An 18,729-nucleotide genomic window follows, 5' to 3' on the forward strand; every position below is an offset into this window, starting at 1 on the left:
TGCTTTTTTTCTGAAACACGCTTCAGAAATTGTTCAAAATGTCTCCTGGCCACTCAGGCTCGTTGGTCTAGGGGTATGATTCTCGCTTCGGGTGCGAGAGGTCCCGGGTTCAAATCCCGGACGAGCCCATGCTGTGGACATTTTCAGGATGCTTGTAATATAGGAGCATTTCTTCTTTTCAATGCTATAAGACGCTGTGTATGTCGAGAAAGTTCCTTACCCTGCACGCTATTTTCCACTTGTGGCGGGATAAAGGAGTGCAGGACTTCTTTGCAACTGCTTTTCTGGGCCAGACCAGCATGGTAGGAACATTACATGCATAGTGTTTTTCTAGTGTAATTTCAGGATATGGTTTCAAAATCGCCTCTTGGAATAAAAGTGGTCCTCATTCCTGTCTTCCAAAGAAATAGAGACCGGGTAAGGAGAGCCCAACTTTGAGCTTCAAGGACATTGGCCCTTAGTCTGTGCATTCCAGCCCAATACATGCCAACAAGATTCCTGAGTTAGTGTCTGTTTCTGTAGTGTAGTGGTTTTCACGTTCGCCTTACACGCGATAGGTCCTTGGTTCGAGACCGGGCAGAAACAGCGGTTTGCTGTTTTTAACAGTGTTTGCCTTTACTGGCTGACTTTATAGGAAAGCTGAGATAATAGAGGCTGTCTATCCCTCACCAACCTGACGTAGTGTGCTCCAGGGATCTCAGTGACAGCTCGAAAAGAGAAGTGACGATAGCTTGCGCCATTCGCTTGCTCGCCCTTTGCTCTGAAGGGTGGGCCTACTTCATGAAAGCAAGGAATGAGAGCAGAAATGCTTTTCTTGTCCTCACCGCAAGCAGACACTTAGAGAAAACAAACTGTCTGAAGGACAGAGGCTTTTTAATTTCTTGTTTGATGACGGCCATGGAAAAGACAGCAATCATATTGCAGAAGAGAGCAACATGTGCAGTTGCTTGCTTTGGGTGAAGCATTCACCGACTAGCTGCCACTAACCCCTGGAGCCATGTCAGAGGTGACTCTTGCGTGGCTCGTTGGTCTAGGGGTATGATTCTCGCTTAGGGTGCGAGAGGTCCCGGGTTCAAATCCCGGACGAGCCCTTTTTAGAGCTAAACATACAAATCGTACTAAAAATGCACTATGCCTGACTATTTCTAGTAATACTCGGTGCATTGTTGCGCAACATATTCCTAACCTCAGAAGAAAAATGGATCATCGTGCTTTTTCTGCCTACCTGCTTAGTCTCAGTGTGTCCCAGGTGATGCTTTCCCAAGCTGTACTCGCAGACATTTAGGCATCAGATATTTGTCTGTCGATGCCTGCACAAGTAAATTTTGAATACGTCTAATTGCAAGCATGTTGGATGATATCTCTGAGGTTTTCACACTTGTTCTGCACATTCTGAGCCGCTGCTGATACAGCAGAATAGAAGTAGGGTGAAGCCTTGAGAGGAACTTTGCTTTAACAGTAGCAAGCAGCAAGGTCGTTTCTGTAGTGTAGTGGTCATCACGTTCACCTAACACGCGAAAGGTCCCCGGTTTGAGACCGGGCAGAAACACTGAGCGTTGGCTGCTTTTATGTGCACACTCTAAAACCTTATTATCTGAATGCAAGTTTAAGAAGAGGTGGTCTTTGAACACAGTGAGCCGTGGGAAACTTTCTTTACCTTTGCAAGACGAAACAAAGTTATCTGCATCCGTCATCTGGGGGTCGTTCTTGTGCCTATTTTTATTTTGTTTAAGCTATGTTGTATTGTTGGGGCCTTTACACCTGTGACATTGCTGTGAAGGTTGTAAGTGGAAACATTGGCAGGTGCAGATAGAAGAGTTAGACCTAAGCCCCCCTCATGAGCCGTCAGGATGGCCGAGTGGTCTAAGGCGCCAGACTCAAGAGAGCTTGATCTTCAGTGTAGCTGAGCCTTCTGGTCTCCTCATGGAGGCGTGGGTTCAAATCCCACTTCTGACAGGTCCCTTTTACACCCGTAAATCTTCCTGTTTTTTGCAGTGCGTTCCCGGCAAACACCACAATCTTTGCAGGAACCTGTAGCATGTGAAGAGAAATCCACCAACAATCAGGCTGGGCCCTCAATCACAATTCCATGGATTTCTGGAAATGACACCTCAGGCACACCTTCCATTAAATTTGCACTCCATGACAGTAACTGCCTTGCTGGGTTTCTAACTAAGCAGTTGATCCCATCATTTGTTGTGAGGCTCTCCTGCCACCTTTTGGGCAGAGAAGGCACTGTCCCTGCAAAAACACAGGCAGACATGTTCAACAGGGCTTCCTGGTTATGTGGGAGGAGCAGAATGCCATTGGTTCCCCCCTTGCAAATTCTAATTTACATAAGGAAGACAGAGAGGTAGCTGGGAGTAGGCACTGCACACGGGCATTGCACTCTCTCTTATGATTTGCAGCCAATTCTAGATTGAGGCAGGAGGAAAGGAGGTGACTCGCCCAACAATGGCTATACTGAGAAGTCAGCCACTCTGGGTCTCCCAGGTTAGTGTTTCAGGCCTGTGAGCCACTCATATAAATCTCGCCTGATCGAGCCTGATCGAGCGCTGAGCGAGCGCGTTTGAATCCAAATATCAAACCCCTCTTTCTCAGGCGCAGGAAATGGTGGGCCCTTCATTGCTTCTGGTGTGGAAGTCTATGGGGCAAGGGTCCAGGACTTGCAGAGGAGAACAATTGCCAGAAAGTGCTTGCTGTTCTCATCTGTGCCTTTTTTCTGCTCACTGGCTGATAGGAGATTGGCTGCCCCCTTTCTTGCTAGAGTGAAAAAACAACAACTTGAGAGAAAACATGACGTTGTGAGGCTCACTTAGAGGGAGACTAGCCAAATAGCCCTGCTTTTTTTCTGAAAGACGCTTCAGAAATTGTTCAAAATGTCTCCTGGCCACTCAGGCTCGTTGGTCTAGGGGTATGATTCTCGCTTCGGGTGCGAGAGGTCCCGGGTTCAAATCCCGGACGAGCCCATGCTGTGGACATTTTCAGGATGCTTGTAATATAGGAGCATTTCTTCTTTTCAATGCTATAAGACGCTGTGTATGTCGAGAAAGTTCCTTACCCTGCACGCTATTTTCCACTTGTGGCGGGATAAAGGAGTGCAGGACTTCTTTGCAACTGCTTTTCTGGGCCAGACCAGCATGGTAGGAACATTACATGCATAGTGTTTTTCTAGTGTAATTTCAGGATATGGTTTCAAAATCGCCTCTTGGAATAAAAGTGGTCCTCATTCCTGTCTTCCAAAGAAATAGAGACCGGGTAAGGAGAGCCCAACTTTGAGCTTCAAGGACATTGGCCCTTAGTCTGTGCATTCCAGCCCAATACATGCCAACAAGATTCCTGAGTTAGTGTCTGTTTCTGTAGTGTAGTGGTTTTCACGTTCGCCTTACACGCGATAGGTCCTTGGTTCGAGACCGGGCAGGAACAGCGGTTTGCTGTTTTTAACAGTGTTTGCCTTTACTGGCTGACTTTATAGGAAAGCTGAGATAATAGAGGCTGTCTATCCCTCACCAACCTGACGTAGTGTGCTCCAGGGATCTCAGTGACAGCTCGAAAAGAGAAGTGACGATAGCTTGCGCCATTCGCTTGCTCGCCCTTTGCTCTGAAGGGTGGGCCTACTTCATGAAAGCAAGGAATGAGAGCAGAAATGCTTTTCTTGTCCTCACCGCAAGCAGACACTTAGAGAAAACAAACTGTCTGAAGGACAGAGGCTTTTTAATTTCTTGTTTGATGACGGCCATGGAAAAGACAGCAATCATATTGCAGAAGAGAGCAACATGTGCAGTTGCTTGCTTTGGGTGAAGCATTCACCGACTAGCTGCCACTAACCCCTGGAGCCATGTCAGAGGTGACTCTTGCGTGGCTCGTTGGTCTAGGGGTATGATTCTCGCTTAGGGTGCGAGAGGTCCCGGGTTCAAATCCCGGACGAGCCCTTTTTAGAGCTAAACATACAAATCGTACTAAAAATGCACTATGCCTGACTATTTCTAGTAATACTCGGTGCATTGTTGCGCAACATATTCCTAACCTCAGAAGAAAAATGGATCATCGTGCTTTTTCTGCCTACCTGCTTAGTCTCAGTGTGTCCCAGGTGATGCTTTCCCAAGCTGTACTCGCAGACATTTAGGCATCAGATATTTGTCTGTCGATGCCTGCACAAGTAAATTTTGAATACGTCTAATTGCAAGCATGTTGGATGATATCTCTGAGGTTTTCACACTTGTTCTGCACATTCTGAGCCGCTGCTGATACAGCAGAATAGAAGTAGGGTGAAGCCTTGAGAGGAACTTTGCTTTAACAGTAGCAAGCAGCAAGGTCGTTTCTGTAGTGTAGTGGTCATCACGTTCACCTAACACGCGAAAGGTCCCCGGTTTGAGACCGGGCAGAAACACTGAGCGTTGGCTGCTTTTATGTGCACACTCTAAAACCTTATTATCTGAATGCAAGTTTAAGAAGAGGTGGTCTTTGAACACAGTGAGCCGTGGGAAACTTTCTTTACCTTTGCAAGACGAAACAAAGTTATCTGCATCCGTCATCTGGGGGTCGTTCTTGTGCCTATTTTTATTTTGTTTAAGCTATGTTGTATTGTTGGGGCCTTTACACCTGTGACATTGCTGTGAAGGTTGTAAGTGGAAACATTGGCAGGTGCAGATAGAAGAGTTAGACCTAAGCCCCCCTCATGAGCCGTCAGGATGGCCGAGTGGTCTAAGGCGCCAGACTCAAGAGAGCTTCATCTTCAGTGTAGCTGAGCCTTCTGGTCTCCTCATGGAGGCGTGGGTTCAAATCCCACTTCTGACAGGTCCCTTTTACACCCGTAAATCTTCCTGTTTTTTGCAGTGCGTTCCCGGCAAACACCACAATCTTTGCAGGAACCTGTAGCATGTGAAGAGAAATCCACCAACAATCAGGCTGGGCCCTCAATCACAATTCCATGGATTTCTGGAAATGACACCTCAGGCACACCTTCCATTAAATTTGCACTCCATGACAGTAACTGCCTTGCTGGGTTTCTAACTAAGCAGTTGATCCCATCATTTGTTGTGAGGCTCTCCTGCCACCTTTTGGGCAGAGAAGGCACTGTCCCTGCAAAAACACAGGCAGACATGTTCAACAGGGCTTCCTGGTTATGTGGGAGGAGCAGAATGCCATTGGTTCCCCCCTTGCAAATTCTAATTTACATAAGGAAGACAGAGAGGTAGCTGGGAGTAGGCACTGCACACGGGCATTGCACTCTCTCTTATGATTTGCAGCCAATTCTAGATTGAGGCAGGAGGAAAGGAGGTGACTCGCCCAACAATGGCTATACTGAGAAGTCAGCCACTCTGGGTCTCCCAGGTTAGTGTTTCAGGCCTGTGAGCCACTCATATAAATCTCGCCTGATCGAGCCTGATCGAGCGCTGAGCGAGCGCGTTTGAATCCAAATATCAAACCCCTCTTTCTCAGGCGCAGGAAATGGTGGGCCCTTCATTGCTTCTGGTGTGGAAGTCTATGGGGCAAGGGTCCAGGACTTGCAGAGGAGAACAATTGCCAGAAAGTGCTTGCTGTTCTCATCTGTGCCTTTTTTCTGCTCACTGGCTGATAGGAGATTGGCTGCCCCCTTTCTTGCTAGAGTGAAAAAACAACAACTTGAGAGAAAACATGACGTTGTGAGGCTCACTTAGAGGGAGACTAGCCAAATAGCCCTGCTTTTTTTCTGAAACACGCTTCAGAAATTGTTCAAAATGTCTCCTGGCCACTCAGGCTCGTTGGTCTAGGGGTATGATTCTCGCTTCGGGTGCGAGAGGTCCCGGGTTCAAATCCCGGACGAGCCCATGCTGTGGACATTTTCAGGATGCTTGTAATATAGGAGCATTTCTTCTTTTCAATGCTATAAGACGCTGTGTATGTCGAGAAAGTTCCTTACCCTGCACGCTATTTTCCACTTGTGGCGGGATAAAGGAGTGCAGGACTTCTTTGCAACTGCTTTTCTGGGCCAGACCAGCATGGTAGGAACATTACATGCATAGTGTTTTTCTAGTGTAATTTCAGGATATGGTTTCAAAATCGCCTCTTGGAATAAAAGTGGTCCTCATTCCTGTCTTCCAAAGAAATAGAGACCGGGTAAGGAGAGCCCAACTTTGAGCTTCAAGGACATTGGCCCTTAGTCTGTGCATTCCAGCCCAATACATGCCAACAAGATTCCTGAGTTAGTGTCTGTTTCTGTAGTGTAGTGGTTTTCACGTTCGCCTTACACGCGATAGGTCCTTGGTTCGAGACCGGGCAGAAACAGCGGTTTGCTGTTTTTAACAGTGTTTGCCTTTACTGGCTGACTTTATAGGAAAGCTGAGATAATAGAGGCTGTCTATCCCTCACCAACCTGACGTAGTGTGCTCCAGGGATCTCAGTGACAGCTCGAAAAGAGAAGTGACGATAGCTTGCGCCATTCGCTTGCTCGCCCTTTGCTCTGAAGGGTGGGCCTACTTCATGAAAGCAAGGAATGAGAGCAGAAATGCTTTTCTTGTCCTCACCGCAAGCAGACACTTAGAGAAAACAAACTGTCTGAAGGACAGAGGCTTTTTAATTTCTTGTTTGATGACGGCCATGGAAAAGACAGCAATCATATTGCAGAAGAGAGCAACATGTGCAGTTGCTTGCTTTGGGTGAAGCATTCACCGACTAGCTGCCACTAACCCCTGGAGCCATGTCAGAGGTGACTCTTGCGTGGCTCGTTGGTCTAGGGGTATGATTCTCGCTTAGGGTGCGAGAGGTCCCGGGTTCAAATCCCGGACGAGCCCTTTTTAGAGCTAAACATACAAATCGTACTAAAAATGCACTATGCCTGACTATTTCTAGTAATACTCGGTGCATTGTTGCGCAACATATTCCTAACCTCAGAAGAAAAATGGATCATCGTGCTTTTTCTGCCTACCTGCTTAGTCTCAGTGTGTCCCAGGTGATGCTTTCCCAAGCTGTACTCGCAGACATTTAGGCATCAGATATTTGTCTGTCGATGCCTGCACAAGTAAATTTTGAATACGTCTAATTGCAAGCATGTTGGATGATATCTCTGAGGTTTTCACACTTGTTCTGCACATTCTGAGCCGCTGCTGATACAGCAGAATAGAAGTAGGGTGAAGCCTTGAGAGGAACTTTGCTTTAACAGTAGCAAGCAGCAAGGTCGTTTCTGTAGTGTAGTGGTCATCACGTTCACCTAACACGCGAAAGGTCCCCGGTTTGAGACCGGGCAGAAACACTGAGCGTTGGCTGCTTTTATGTGCACACTCTAAAACCTTATTATCTGAATGCAAGTTTAAGAAGAGGTGGTCTTTGAACACAGTGAGCCGTGGGAAACTTTCTTTACCTTTGCAAGACGAAACAAAGTTATCTGCATCCGTCATCTGGGGGTCGTTCTTGTGCCTATTTTTATTTTGTTTAAGCTATGTTGTATTGTTGGGGCCTTTACACCTGTGACATTGCTGTGAAGGTTGTAAGTGGAAACATTGGCAGGTGCAGATAGAAGAGTTAGACCTAAGCCCCCCTCATGAGCCGTCAGGATGGCCGAGTGGTCTAAGGCGCCAGACTCAAGAGTGCTTGATTTTCAATGTAGCTGAGCCTTCTGGTCTCCTCATGGAGGCGTGGGTTCAAATCCCACTTCTGACAGGTCCCTTTTACACCCGTAAATCTTCCTGTTTTTTGCAGTGCGTTCCCGGCAAACACCACAATCTTTGCAGGAACCTGTAGCATGTGAAGAGAAATCCACCAACAATCAGGCTGGGCCCTCAATCACAATTCCATGGATTTCTGGAAATGACACCTCAGGCACACCTTCCATTAAATTTGCACTCCATGACAGTAACTGCCTTGCTGGGTTTCTAACTAAGCAGTTGATCCCATCATTTGTTGTGAGGCTCTCCTGCCACCTTTTGGGCAGAGAAGGCACTGTCCCTGCAAAAACACAGGCAGACATGTTCAACAGGGCTTCCTGGTTATGTGGGAGGAGCAGAATGCCATTGGTTCCCCCCTTGCAAATTCTAATTTACATAAGGAAGACAGAGAGGTAGCTGGGAGTAGGCACTGCACACGGGCATTGCACTCTCTCTTATGATTTGCAGCCAATTCTAGATTGAGGCAGGAGGAAAGGAGGTGACTCGCCCAACAATGGCTATACTGAGAAGTCAGCCACTCTGGGTCTCCCAGGTTAGTGTTTCAGGCCTGTGAGCCACTCATATAAATCTCGCCTGATCGAGCCTGATCGAGCGCTGAGCGAGCGCGTTTGAATCCAAATATCAAACCCCTCTTTCTCAGGCGCAGGAAATGGTGGGCCCTTCATTGCTTCTGGTGTGGAAGTCTATGGGGCAAGGGTCCAGGACTTGCAGAGGAGAACAATTGCCAGAAAGTGCTTGCTGTTCTCATCTGTGCCTTTTTTCTGCTCACTGGCTGATAGGAGATTGGCTGCCCCCTTTCTTGCTAGAGTGAAAAAACAACAACTTGAGAGAAAACATGACGTTGTGAGGCTCACTTAGAGGGAGACTAGCCAAATAGCCCTGCTTTTTTTCTGAAACACGCTTCAGAAATTGTTCAAAATGTCTCCTGGCCACTCAGGCTCGTTGGTCTAGGGGTATGATTCTCGCTTCGGGTGCGAGAGGTCCCGGGTTCAAATCCCGGACGAGCCCATGCTGTGGACATTTTCAGGATGCTTGTAATATAGGAGCATTTCTTCTTTTCAATGCTATAAGACGCTGTGTATGTCGAGAAAGTTCCTTACCCTGCACGCTATTTTCCACTTGTGGCGGGATAAAGGAGTGCAGGACTTCTTTGCAACTGCTTTTCTGGGCCAGACCAGCATGGTAGGAACATTACATGCATAGTGTTTTTCTAGTGTAATTTCAGGATATGGTTTCAAAATCGCCTCTTGGAATAAAAGTGGTCCTCATTCCTGTCTTCCAAAGAAATAGAGACCGGGTAAGGAGAGCCCAACTTTGAGCTTCAAGGACATTGGCCCTTAGTCTGTGCATTCCAGCCCAATACATGCCAACAAGATTCCTGAGTTAGTGTCTGTTTCTGTAGTGTAGTGGTTTTCACGTTCGCCTTACACGCGATAGGTCCTTGGTTCGAGACCGGGCAGAAACAGCGGTTTGCTGTTTTTAACAGTGTTTGCCTTTACTGGCTGACTTTATAGGAAAGCTGAGATAATAGAGGCTGTCTATCCCTCACCAACCTGACGTAGTGTGCTCCAGGGATCTCAGTGACAGCTCGAAAAGAGAAGTGACGATAGCTTGCGCCATTCGCTTGCTCGCCCTTTGCTCTGAAGGGTGGGCCTACTTCATGAAAGCAAGGAATGAGAGCAGAAATGCTTTTCTTGTCCTCACCGCAAGCAGACACTTAGAGAAAACAAACTGTCTGAAGGACAGAGGCTTTTTAATTTCTTGTTTGATGACGGCCATGGAAAAGACAGCAATCATATTGCAGAAGAGAGCAACATGTGCAGTTGCTTGCTTTGGGTGAAGCATTCACCGACTAGCTGCCACTAACCCCTGGAGCCATGTCAGAGGTGACTCTTGCGTGGCTCGTTGGTCTAGGGGTATGATTCTCGCTTAGGGTGCGAGAGGTCCCGGGTTCAAATCCCGGACGAGCCCTTTTTAGAGCTAAACATACAAATCGTACTAAAAATGCACTATGCCTGACTATTTCTAGTAATACTCGGTGCATTGTTGCGCAACATATTCCTAACCTCAGAAGAAAAATGGATCATCGTGCTTTTTCTGCCTACCTGCTTAGTCTCAGTGTGTCCCAGGTGATGCTTTCCCAAGCTGTACTCGCAGACATTTAGGCATCAGATATTTGTCTGTCGATGCCTGCACAAGTAAATTTTGAATACGTCTAATTGCAAGCATGTTGGATGATATCTCTGAGGTTTTCACACTTGTTCTGCACATTCTGAGCCGCTGCTGATACAGCAGAATAGAAGTAGGGTGAAGCCTTGAGAGGAACTTTGCTTTAACAGTAGCAAGCAGCAAGGTCGTTTCTGTAGTGTAGTGGTCATCACGTTCACCTAACACGCGAAAGGTCCCCGGTTTGAGACCGGGCAGAAACACTGAGCGTTGGCTGCTTTTATGTGCACACTCTAAAACCTTATTATCTGAATGCAAGTTTAAGAAGAGGTGGTCTTTGAACACAGTGAGCCGTGGGAAACTTTCTTTACCTTTGCAAGACGAAACAAAGTTATCTGCATCCGTCATCTGGGGGTCGTTCTTGTGCCTATTTTTATTTTGTTTAAGCTATGTTGTATTGTTGGGGCCTTTACACCTGTGACATTGCTGTGAAGGTTGTAAGTGGAAACATTGGCAGGTGCAGATAGAAGAGTTAGACCTAAGCCCCCCTCATGAGCCGTCAGGATGGCCGAGTGGTCTAAGGCGCCAGACTCAAGAGTGCTTGATTTTCAATGTAGCTGAGCCTTCTGGTCTCCTCATGGAGGCGTGGGTTCAAATCCCACTTCTGACAGGTCCCTTTTACACCCGTAAATCTTCCTGTTTTTTGCAGTGCGTTCCCGGCAAACACCACAATCTTTGCAGGAACCTGTAGCATGTGAAGAGAAATCCACCAACAATCAGGCTGGGCCCTCAATCACAATTCCATGGATTTCTGGAAATGACACCTCAGGCACACCTTCCATTAAATTTGCACTCCATGACAGTAACTGCCTTGCTGGGTTTCTAACTAAGCAGTTGATCCCATCATTTGTTGTGAGGCTCTCCTGCCACCTTTTGGGCAGAGAAGGCACTGTCCCTGCAAAAACACAGGCAGACATGTTCAACAGGGCTTCCTGGTTATGTGGGAGGAGCAGAATGCCATTGGTTCCCCCCTTGCAAATTCTAATTTACATAAGGAAGACAGAGAGGTAGCTGGGAGTAGGCACTGCACACGGGCATTGCACTCTCTCTTATGATTTGCAGCCAATTCTAGATTGAGGCAGGAGGAAAGGAGGTGACTCGCCCAACAATGGCTATACTGAGAAGTCAGCCACTCTGGGTCTCCCAGGTTAGTGTTTCAGGCCTGTGAGCCACTCATATAAATCTCGCCTGATCGAGCCTGATCGAGCGCTGAGCGAGCGCGTTTGAATCCAAATATCAAACCCCTCTTTCTCAGGCGCAGGAAATGGTGGGCCCTTCATTGCTTCTGGTGTGGAAGTCTATGGGGCAAGGGTCCAGGACTTGCAGAGGAGAACAATTGCCAGAAAGTGCTTGCTGTTCTCATCTGTGCCTTTTTTCTGCTCACTGGCTGATAGGAGATTGGCTGCCCCCTTTCTTGCTAGAGTGAAAAAACAACAACTTGAGAGAAAACATGACGTTGTGAGGCTCACTTAGAGGGAGACTAGCCAAATAGCCCTGCTTTTTTTCTGAAAGACGCTTCAGAAATTGTTCAAAATGTCTCCTGGCCACTCAGGCTCGTTGGTCTAGGGGTATGATTCTCGCTTCGGGTGCGAGAGGTCCCGGGTTCAAATCCCGGACGAGCCCATGCTGTGGACATTTTCAGGATGCTTGTAATATAGGAGCATTTCTTCTTTTCAATGCTATAAGACGCTGTGTATGTCGAGAAAGTTCCTTACCCTGCACGCTATTTTCCACTTGTGGCGGGATAAAGGAGTGCAGGACTTCTTTGCAACTGCTTTTCTGGGCCAGACAAGCATGGTAGGAACATTACATGCATAGTGTTTTTCTAGTGTAATTTCAGGATATGGTTTCAAAATCGCCTCTTGGAATAAAAGTGGTCCTCATTCCTGTCTTCCAAAGAAATAGAGACCGGGTAAGGAGAGCCCAACTTTGAGCTTCAAGGACATTGGCCCTTAGTCTGTGCATTCCAGCCCAATACATGCCAACAAGATTCCTGAGTTAGTGTCTGTTTCTGTAGTGTAGTGGTTATCACGTTTGCCTTACACGCGAAAGGTCCCTGGTTCGAGACCGGGCAGAAACAGCGGTTTGCTGTTTTTAACAGTGTTTGCCTTTACTTGCTGACTTTATAGGAAAGCTGAGATAATAGAGGCTGTCTATCCCTCACCAACCTGACGTAGTGTGCTCCAGGGATCTCAGTGACAGCTCGAAAAGAGAAGTGACGATAGCTTGCGCCATTCGCTTGCTCGCCCTTTGCTCTGAAGGGTGGGCCTACTTCATGAAAGCAAGGAATGAGAGCAGAAATGCTTTTCTTGTCCTCACCGCAAGCAGACACTTAGAAAAAACAAACTGTCTGAAGGACAGAGGCTTTTTAATTTCTTGTTTGATGACGGCCATGGAAAAGACAGCAATCATATTGCAGAAGAGAGCAACATGTGCAGTTGCTTGCTTTGGGTGAAGCATTCACCGACTAGCTGCCACTAACCCCTGGAGCCATGTCAGAGGTGACTCTTGCGTGGCTCGTTGGTCTAGGGGTATGATTCTCGCTTAGGGTGCGAGAGGTCCCGGGTTCAAATCCCGGACGAGCCCTTTTTAGAGCTAAACATACAAATCGTACTAAAAATGCACTATGCCTGACTATTTCTAGTAATACTCGGTGCATTGTTGCGCAACATATTCCTAACCTCAGAAGAAAAATGGATCACCGTGCTTTTTCTGCCTACCTGCTTAGTCTCAGTGTGTCCCAGGTGATGCTTTCCCAAGCTGTACTCGCAGACATTTAGGCATCAGATATTTGTCTGTCAATGCCTGCACAAGTAAATTTTGAATACGTCTAATTGCAAGCATGTTGGATGATATCTCTGAGGTTTTCACACTTGTTCTGCACATTCTGAGCCGCTGCTGATACAGCAGAATAGAAGTAGGGTGAAGCCTTGAGAGGAACTTTGCTTTAACAGTAGCAAGCAGCAAGGTCGTTTCTGTAGTGTAGTGGTCATCACGTTCGCCTAACACGCGAAAGGTCCTCGGTTCGAGACCGGGCAGAAACACTGAGCGTTGGCTGCTTTTATGTGCACACTCTAAAACCTTATTATCTGAATGCAAGTTTAAGAAGAGGTGGTCTTTGAACACAGTGAGCCGTGGGAAACTTTCTTTACCTTTGCAAGACGAAACAAAGTTATCTGCATCCTTCATCTGGGGGTCGTTCTTGTGCCTATTTTTATTTTGTTTAAGCTATGTTGTATTGTTGGGGCCTTTACACCTGTGACATTGCTGTGAAGGTTGTAAGTGGAAACATTGGCAGGTGCAGATAGAAGAGTTAGACCTAAGCCCCCCTCATGAGACGTCAGGATGGCCGAGTGGTCTAAGGCGCCAGACTCAAGAGAACTTGATCTTCAGTGTAGCAGAGCCTTCTGGTCTCCTCATGGAGGCGTGGGTTCAAATCCCACTTCTGACAGGTCCCTTTTACACCCGTAAATCTTCCTGTTTTTTGCAGTGCGTTCCCGGCAAACACCACAATCTTTGCAGGAACCTGTAGCATGTGAAGAGAAATCCACCAACAATCAGGCTGGGCCCTCAATCACAATTCCATGGATTTCTGGAAATGACACCTCAGGCACACCTTCCATTAAATTTGCACTCCATCACAGTAACTGCCTTGCTGGGTTTCTAACTAAGCAGTTGATCCCATCATTTGTTGTGAGGCTCTCCTGCCACCTTTTGGGCAGAGAAGGCACTGTCCCTGCAAAAACACAGGCAGACATGTTCAACAGGGCTTCCTGGTTTTGTGGGAGGAGCAGAATGCCATTGGTCCCCCCTTGCAAATTCTAATTTACATAAGGAAGACAGAGAGGTAGCTGGGAGTAGGCACTGCACACGGGCATTGCACTCTCTCTTATGATTTGCAGCCAATTCTAGATTGAGGCAGGAGGAAAGGAGGTGACTCGCCCAACAATGGCTATACTGAGAAGTCAGCCACTCTGGGTCTCCCAGGTTAGTGTTTCAGGCCTGTGAGCCACTCATATAAATCTCGCCTGATCGAGCCTGATCGAGCGCTGAGCGAGCGCGTTTGAATCCAAATATCAAACCCCTCTTTCTCAGGCGCAGGAAATGGTGGGCCCTTCATTGCTTCTGGTGTGGAAGTCTATGGGGCAAGGGTCCAGGACTTGCAGAGGAGAACAATTGCCAGAAAGTGCTTGCTGTTCTCATCTGTGCCTTTTTTCTGCTCACTGGCTGATAGGAGATTGGCTGCCCCCTTTCTTGCTAGAGTGAAAAAACAACAACTTGAGAGAAAACATGACGTTGTGAGGCTCACTTAGAGGGAGACTAGCCAAATAGCCCTGCTTTTTTTCTGAAAGACGCTTCAGAAATTGTTCAAAATGTCTCCTGGCCACTCAGGCTCGTTGGTCTAGGGGTATGATTCTCGCTTCGGGTGCGAGAGGTCCCGGGATCAAATCCCGGACGAGCCCATGCTGTGGACATTTTCAGGATGCTTGTAATATAGGAGCATTTCTTCTTTTCAATGCTATAAGACGCTGTGTATGTCGAGAAAGTTCCTTACCCTGCACGCTATTTTCCACTTGTGGCGGGATAAAGGAGTGCAGGACTTCTTTGCAACTGCTTTTCTGGGCCAGACAAGCATGGTAGGAACATTACATGCATAGTGTTTTTCTAGTGTAATTTCAGGATATGGTTTCAAAATCGCCTCTTGGAATAAAAGTGGTCCTCATTCCTGTCTTCCAAAGAAATAGAGACCGGGTAAGGAGAGCCCAACTTTGAGCTTCAAGGACATTGGCCCTTAGTCTGTGCATTCCAGCCCAATACATGCCAACAAGATTCCTGAGTTAGTGTCTGTTTCTGTAGTGTAGTGGTTATCACGTTTACCTTACACGCGAAAGGTCCCTGGTTCGAGACCGGGCAGAAACAGCGGTTTGCTGTTTTTAACAGTGTTTGCCTTTACTTGCTGACTTTATAGGAAAGCTGAGATAATAGAGGCTGTCTATCCCTCACCAACCTGACGTAGTGTGCTCCAGGGATCTCAGTGACAGCTCGAAAAGAGAAGTGACGATAGCTTGCGCCATTCGCTTGCTCGCCCTTTGCTCTGAAGGGTGGGCCTACTTCATGAAAGCAAGGAATGAGAGCAGAAATGCTTTTCTTGTCCTCACCGCAAGCAGACACTTAGAAAAAACAAACTGTCTGAAGGACAGAGGCTTTTTAATTTCTTGTTTGATGACGGCCATGGAAAAGACAGCAATCATATTGCAGAAGAGAGCAACATGTGCAGTTGCTTGCTTTGGGTGAAGCATTCACCGACTAGCTGCCACTAACCCCTGGAGCCATGTCAGAGGTGACTCTTGCGTGGCTCGTTGGTCTAGGGGTATGATTCTCGCTTAGGGTGCGAGAGGTCCCGGGTTCAAATCCCGGACGAGCCCTTTTTAGAGCTAAACATACAAATCGTACTAAAAATGCACTATGCCTGACTATTTCTAGTAATACTCGGTGCATTGTTGCGCAACATATTCCTAACCTCAGAAGAAAAATGGATCACCGTGCTTTTTCTGCCTACCTGCTTAGTCTCAGTGTGTCCCAGGTGATGCTTTCCCAAGCTGTACTCGCAGACATTTAGGCATCAGATATTTGTCTGTCAATGCCTGCACAAGTAAATTTTGAATACGTCTAATTGCAAGCATGTTGGATGATATCTCTGAGGTTTTCACACTTGTTCTGCACATTCTGAGCCGCTGCTGATACAGCAGAATAGAAGTAGGGTGAAGCCTTGAGAGGAACTTTGCTTTAACAGTAGCAAGCAGCAAGGTCGTTTCTGTAGTGTAGTGGTCATCACGTTCGCCTAACACGCGAAAGGTCCTCGGTTCGAGACCGGGCAGAAACACTGAGCGTTGGCTGCTTTTATGTGCACACTCTAAAACCTTATTATCTGAATGCAAGTTTAAGAAGAGGTGGTCTTTGAACACAGTGAGCCGTGGGAAACTTTCTTTACCTTTGCAAGACGAAACAAAGTTATCTGCATCCTTCATCTGGGGGTCGTTCTTGTGCCTATTTTTATTTTGTTTAAGCTATGTTGTATTGTTGGGGCCTTTACACCTGTGACATTGCTGTGAAGGTTGTAAGTGGAAACATTGGCAGGTGCAGATAGAAGAGTTAGACCTAAGCCCCCCTCATGAGACGTCAGGATGGCCGAGTGGTCTAAGGCGCCAGACTCAAGAGAACTTGATCTTCAGTGTAGCAGAGCCTTCTGGTCTCCTCATGGAGGCGTGGGTTCAAATCCCACTTCTGACAGGTCCCTTTTACACCCGTAAATCTTCCTGTTTTTTGCAGTGCGTTCCCGGCAAACACCACAATCTTTGCAGGAACCTGTAGCATGTGAAGAGAAATCCACCAACAATCAGGCTGGGCCCTCAATCACAATTCCATGGATTTCTGGAAATGACACCTCAGGCACACCTTCCATTAAATTTGCACTCCATCACAGTAACTGCCTTGCTGGGTTTCTAACTAAGCAGTTGATCCCATCATTTGTTGTGAGGCTCTCCTGCCACCTTTTGGGCAGAGAAGGCACTGTCCCTGCAAAAACACAGGCAGACATGTTCAACAGGGCTTCCTGGTTTTGTGGGAGGAGCAGAATGCCATTGGTCCCCCCTTGCAAATTCTAATTTACATAAGGAAGACAGAGAGGTAGCTGGGAGTAGGCACTGCACACGGGCATTGCACTCTCTCTTATGATTTGCAGCCAATTCTAGATTGAGGCAGGAGGAAAGGAGGTGACTCGCCCAACAATGGCTATACTGAGAAGTCAGCCACTCTGGGTCTCCCAGGTTAGTGTTTCAGGCCTGTGAGCCACTCATATAAATCTCGCCTGATCGAGCCTGATCGAGCGCTGAGCGAGCGCGTTTGAATCCAAATATCAAACCCCTCTTTCTCAGGCGCAGGAAATGGTGGGCCCTTCATTGCTTCTGGTGTGGAAGTCTATGGGGCAAGGGTCCAGGACTTGCAGAGGAGAACAATTGCCAGAAAGTGCTTGCTGTTCTCATCTGTGCCTTTTTTCTGCTCACTGGCTGATAGGAGATTGGCTGCCCCCTTTCTTGCTAGAGTGAAAAAACAACAACTTGAGAGAAAACATGACGTTGTGAGGCTCACTTAGAGGGAGACTAGCCAAATAGCCCTGCTTTTTTTCTGAAAGACGCTTCAGAAATTGTTCAAAATGTCTCCTGGCCACTCAGGCTCGTTGGTCTAGGGGTATGATTCTCGCTTCGGGTGCGAGAGGTCCCGGGTTCAAATCCCGGACGAGCCCATGCTGTGGACATTTTCAGGATGCTTGTAATATAGGAGCATTTCTTCTTTTCAATGCTATAAGACGCTGTGTATGTCGAGAAAGTTCCTTACCCTGCACGCTATTTTCCACTTGTGGCGGGATAAAGGAGTGCAGGACTTCTTTGCAACTGCTTTTCTGGGCCAGACAAGCATGGTAGGAACATTACATGCATAGTGTTTTTCTAGTGTAATTTCAGGATATGGTTTCAAAATCGCCTCTTGGAATAAAAGTGGTCCTCATTCCTGTCTTCCAAAGAAATAGAGACCGGGTAAGGAGAGCCCAACTTTGAGCTTCAAGGACATTGGCCCTTAGTCTGTGCATTCCAGCCCAATACATGCCAACAAGATTCCTGAGTTAGTGTCTGTTTCTGTAGTGTAGTGGTTATCACGTTCGCCTTACACGCGAAAGGTCCCTGGTTCGAGACCGGGCAGAAACAGCGGTTTGCTGTTTTTAACAGTGTTTGCCTTTACTTGCTGACTTTATAGGAAAGCTGAGATAATAGAGGCTGTCTATCCCTCACCAACCTGACGTAGTGTGCTCCAGGGATCTCAGTGACAGCTCGAAAAGAGAAGTGACGATAGCTTGCGCCATTCGCTTGCTCGCCCTTTGCTCTGAAGGGTGGGCCTACTTCATGAAAGCAAGGAATGAGAGCAGAAATGCTTTTCTTGTCCTCACCGCAAGCAGACACTTAGAAAAAACAAACTGTCTGAAGGACAGAGGCTTTTTAATTTCTTGTTTGATGACGGCCATGGAAAAGACAGCAATCATATTGCAGAAGAGAGCAACATGTGCAGTTGCTTGCTTTGGGTGAAGCATTCACCGACTAGCTGCCACTAACCCCTGGAGCCATGTCAGAGGTGACTCTTGCGTGGCTCGTTGGTCTAGGGGTATGATTCTCGCTTAGGGTGCGAGAGGTCCCGGGTTCAAATCCCGGACGAGCCCTTTTTAGAGCTAAACATACAAATCGTACTAAAAATGCACTATGCCTGACTATTTCTAGTAATACTCGGTGCATTGTTGCGCAACATATTCCTAACCTCAGAAGAAAAATGGATCATCGTGCTTTTTCTGCCTACCTGCTTAGTCTCAGTGTGTCCCAGGTGATGCTTTCCCAAGCTGTACTCGCAGACATTTAGGCATCAGATATTTGTCTGTCGATGCCTGCACAAGTAAATTTTGAATACGTCTAATTGCAAGCATGTTGGATGATATCTCTGAGGTTTTCACACTTGTTCTGCACATTCTGAGCCGCTGCTGATACAGCAGAATAGAAGTAGGGTGAAGCCTTGAGAGGAACTTTGCTTTAACAGTAGCAAGCAGCAAGGTCGTTTCTGTAGTGTAGTGGTCATCACGTTCACCTAACACGCGAAAGGTCCCCGGTTTGAGACCGGGCAGAAACACTGAGCGTTGGCTGCTTTTATGTGCACACTCTAAAACCTTATTATCTGAATGCAAGTTTAAGAAGAGGTGGTCTTTGAACACAGTGAGCCGTGGGAAACTTTCTTTACCTTTGCAAGACGAAACAAAGTTATCTGC

General features: G+C 47.1%; 34 non-coding genes across 34 annotated transcripts; all 34 read left to right on the forward strand.

Annotated features, from left to right (window-relative positions):
* The first annotated feature begins 56 nt into the window (after positions 1-56).
* Positions 57-128, forward strand: TRNAP-CGG (transfer RNA proline (anticodon CGG)). Its single transcript has one exon. It is a non-coding gene; the product is annotated as a tRNA-Pro (tRNA).
* Positions 129-512: 384 nt separating this feature from the next.
* TRNAV-UAC (transfer RNA valine (anticodon UAC)) lies at positions 513-585 on the forward strand. Its single transcript has one exon. It is a non-coding gene; the product is annotated as a tRNA-Val (tRNA).
* A 434-nt stretch (positions 586-1,019) lies between these two features.
* Positions 1,020-1,091, forward strand: TRNAP-AGG (transfer RNA proline (anticodon AGG)). Its single transcript has one exon. It is a non-coding gene; the product is annotated as a tRNA-Pro (tRNA).
* Positions 1,092-1,476: 385 nt separating this feature from the next.
* TRNAV-AAC (transfer RNA valine (anticodon AAC)) lies at positions 1,477-1,549 on the forward strand. Its single transcript has one exon. It is a non-coding gene; the product is annotated as a tRNA-Val (tRNA).
* A 295-nt stretch (positions 1,550-1,844) lies between these two features.
* On the forward strand, positions 1,845-1,956 carry TRNAL-CAA (transfer RNA leucine (anticodon CAA)). The gene is made up of 2 exons: positions 1,845-1,882; positions 1,911-1,956. It is a non-coding gene; the product is annotated as a tRNA-Leu (tRNA).
* Positions 1,957-2,897: 941 nt separating this feature from the next.
* On the forward strand, positions 2,898-2,969 carry TRNAP-CGG (transfer RNA proline (anticodon CGG)). The gene has a single exon. It is a non-coding gene; the product is annotated as a tRNA-Pro (tRNA).
* Positions 2,970-3,353: 384 nt separating this feature from the next.
* Positions 3,354-3,426, forward strand: TRNAV-UAC (transfer RNA valine (anticodon UAC)). Its single transcript has one exon. It is a non-coding gene; the product is annotated as a tRNA-Val (tRNA).
* Positions 3,427-3,860: 434 nt separating this feature from the next.
* On the forward strand, positions 3,861-3,932 carry TRNAP-AGG (transfer RNA proline (anticodon AGG)). Its single transcript has one exon. It is a non-coding gene; the product is annotated as a tRNA-Pro (tRNA).
* Positions 3,933-4,317: 385 nt separating this feature from the next.
* On the forward strand, positions 4,318-4,390 carry TRNAV-AAC (transfer RNA valine (anticodon AAC)). The gene has a single exon. It is a non-coding gene; the product is annotated as a tRNA-Val (tRNA).
* Positions 4,391-4,685: 295 nt separating this feature from the next.
* TRNAL-CAA (transfer RNA leucine (anticodon CAA)) lies at positions 4,686-4,797 on the forward strand. Its single transcript has 2 exons — positions 4,686-4,723; positions 4,752-4,797. It is a non-coding gene; the product is annotated as a tRNA-Leu (tRNA).
* Positions 4,798-5,738: 941 nt separating this feature from the next.
* Positions 5,739-5,810, forward strand: TRNAP-CGG (transfer RNA proline (anticodon CGG)). Its single transcript has one exon. It is a non-coding gene; the product is annotated as a tRNA-Pro (tRNA).
* A 384-nt stretch (positions 5,811-6,194) lies between these two features.
* TRNAV-UAC (transfer RNA valine (anticodon UAC)) lies at positions 6,195-6,267 on the forward strand. The gene has a single exon. It is a non-coding gene; the product is annotated as a tRNA-Val (tRNA).
* Positions 6,268-6,701: 434 nt separating this feature from the next.
* TRNAP-AGG (transfer RNA proline (anticodon AGG)) lies at positions 6,702-6,773 on the forward strand. Its single transcript has one exon. It is a non-coding gene; the product is annotated as a tRNA-Pro (tRNA).
* Positions 6,774-7,158: 385 nt separating this feature from the next.
* TRNAV-AAC (transfer RNA valine (anticodon AAC)) lies at positions 7,159-7,231 on the forward strand. The gene has a single exon. It is a non-coding gene; the product is annotated as a tRNA-Val (tRNA).
* Positions 7,232-7,526: 295 nt separating this feature from the next.
* On the forward strand, positions 7,527-7,638 carry TRNAL-CAA (transfer RNA leucine (anticodon CAA)). The gene is made up of 2 exons: positions 7,527-7,564; positions 7,593-7,638. It is a non-coding gene; the product is annotated as a tRNA-Leu (tRNA).
* A 941-nt stretch (positions 7,639-8,579) lies between these two features.
* On the forward strand, positions 8,580-8,651 carry TRNAP-CGG (transfer RNA proline (anticodon CGG)). Its single transcript has one exon. It is a non-coding gene; the product is annotated as a tRNA-Pro (tRNA).
* A 384-nt stretch (positions 8,652-9,035) lies between these two features.
* Positions 9,036-9,108, forward strand: TRNAV-UAC (transfer RNA valine (anticodon UAC)). Its single transcript has one exon. It is a non-coding gene; the product is annotated as a tRNA-Val (tRNA).
* A 434-nt stretch (positions 9,109-9,542) lies between these two features.
* TRNAP-AGG (transfer RNA proline (anticodon AGG)) lies at positions 9,543-9,614 on the forward strand. The gene has a single exon. It is a non-coding gene; the product is annotated as a tRNA-Pro (tRNA).
* Positions 9,615-9,999: 385 nt separating this feature from the next.
* TRNAV-AAC (transfer RNA valine (anticodon AAC)) lies at positions 10,000-10,072 on the forward strand. The gene has a single exon. It is a non-coding gene; the product is annotated as a tRNA-Val (tRNA).
* Positions 10,073-10,367: 295 nt separating this feature from the next.
* Positions 10,368-10,479, forward strand: TRNAL-CAA (transfer RNA leucine (anticodon CAA)). Its single transcript has 2 exons — positions 10,368-10,405; positions 10,434-10,479. It is a non-coding gene; the product is annotated as a tRNA-Leu (tRNA).
* A 941-nt stretch (positions 10,480-11,420) lies between these two features.
* On the forward strand, positions 11,421-11,492 carry TRNAP-CGG (transfer RNA proline (anticodon CGG)). The gene has a single exon. It is a non-coding gene; the product is annotated as a tRNA-Pro (tRNA).
* Positions 11,493-11,876: 384 nt separating this feature from the next.
* Positions 11,877-11,949, forward strand: TRNAV-UAC (transfer RNA valine (anticodon UAC)). Its single transcript has one exon. It is a non-coding gene; the product is annotated as a tRNA-Val (tRNA).
* Positions 11,950-12,383: 434 nt separating this feature from the next.
* On the forward strand, positions 12,384-12,455 carry TRNAP-AGG (transfer RNA proline (anticodon AGG)). Its single transcript has one exon. It is a non-coding gene; the product is annotated as a tRNA-Pro (tRNA).
* Positions 12,456-12,840: 385 nt separating this feature from the next.
* Positions 12,841-12,913, forward strand: TRNAV-AAC (transfer RNA valine (anticodon AAC)). Its single transcript has one exon. It is a non-coding gene; the product is annotated as a tRNA-Val (tRNA).
* A 295-nt stretch (positions 12,914-13,208) lies between these two features.
* Positions 13,209-13,320, forward strand: TRNAL-CAA (transfer RNA leucine (anticodon CAA)). Its single transcript has 2 exons — positions 13,209-13,246; positions 13,275-13,320. It is a non-coding gene; the product is annotated as a tRNA-Leu (tRNA).
* A 940-nt stretch (positions 13,321-14,260) lies between these two features.
* TRNAP-CGG (transfer RNA proline (anticodon CGG)) lies at positions 14,261-14,332 on the forward strand. Its single transcript has one exon. It is a non-coding gene; the product is annotated as a tRNA-Pro (tRNA).
* A 384-nt stretch (positions 14,333-14,716) lies between these two features.
* On the forward strand, positions 14,717-14,789 carry TRNAV-UAC (transfer RNA valine (anticodon UAC)). The gene has a single exon. It is a non-coding gene; the product is annotated as a tRNA-Val (tRNA).
* A 434-nt stretch (positions 14,790-15,223) lies between these two features.
* Positions 15,224-15,295, forward strand: TRNAP-AGG (transfer RNA proline (anticodon AGG)). Its single transcript has one exon. It is a non-coding gene; the product is annotated as a tRNA-Pro (tRNA).
* Positions 15,296-15,680: 385 nt separating this feature from the next.
* On the forward strand, positions 15,681-15,753 carry TRNAV-AAC (transfer RNA valine (anticodon AAC)). The gene has a single exon. It is a non-coding gene; the product is annotated as a tRNA-Val (tRNA).
* Positions 15,754-16,048: 295 nt separating this feature from the next.
* On the forward strand, positions 16,049-16,160 carry TRNAL-CAA (transfer RNA leucine (anticodon CAA)). Its single transcript has 2 exons — positions 16,049-16,086; positions 16,115-16,160. It is a non-coding gene; the product is annotated as a tRNA-Leu (tRNA).
* Positions 16,161-17,100: 940 nt separating this feature from the next.
* TRNAP-CGG (transfer RNA proline (anticodon CGG)) lies at positions 17,101-17,172 on the forward strand. Its single transcript has one exon. It is a non-coding gene; the product is annotated as a tRNA-Pro (tRNA).
* A 384-nt stretch (positions 17,173-17,556) lies between these two features.
* TRNAV-UAC (transfer RNA valine (anticodon UAC)) lies at positions 17,557-17,629 on the forward strand. The gene has a single exon. It is a non-coding gene; the product is annotated as a tRNA-Val (tRNA).
* Positions 17,630-18,063: 434 nt separating this feature from the next.
* TRNAP-AGG (transfer RNA proline (anticodon AGG)) lies at positions 18,064-18,135 on the forward strand. Its single transcript has one exon. It is a non-coding gene; the product is annotated as a tRNA-Pro (tRNA).
* A 385-nt stretch (positions 18,136-18,520) lies between these two features.
* TRNAV-AAC (transfer RNA valine (anticodon AAC)) lies at positions 18,521-18,593 on the forward strand. Its single transcript has one exon. It is a non-coding gene; the product is annotated as a tRNA-Val (tRNA).
* The last annotated feature ends 136 nt before the right edge of the window (positions 18,594-18,729 follow it).

The sequence above is a fragment of the Lissotriton helveticus genome, chromosome 10 (genome assembly GCF_964261635.1).
Source record: "Lissotriton helveticus chromosome 10, aLisHel1.1, whole genome shotgun sequence".
NCBI classification, from domain to species: Eukaryota; Metazoa; Chordata; class Amphibia; order Caudata; family Salamandridae; genus Lissotriton; species Lissotriton helveticus.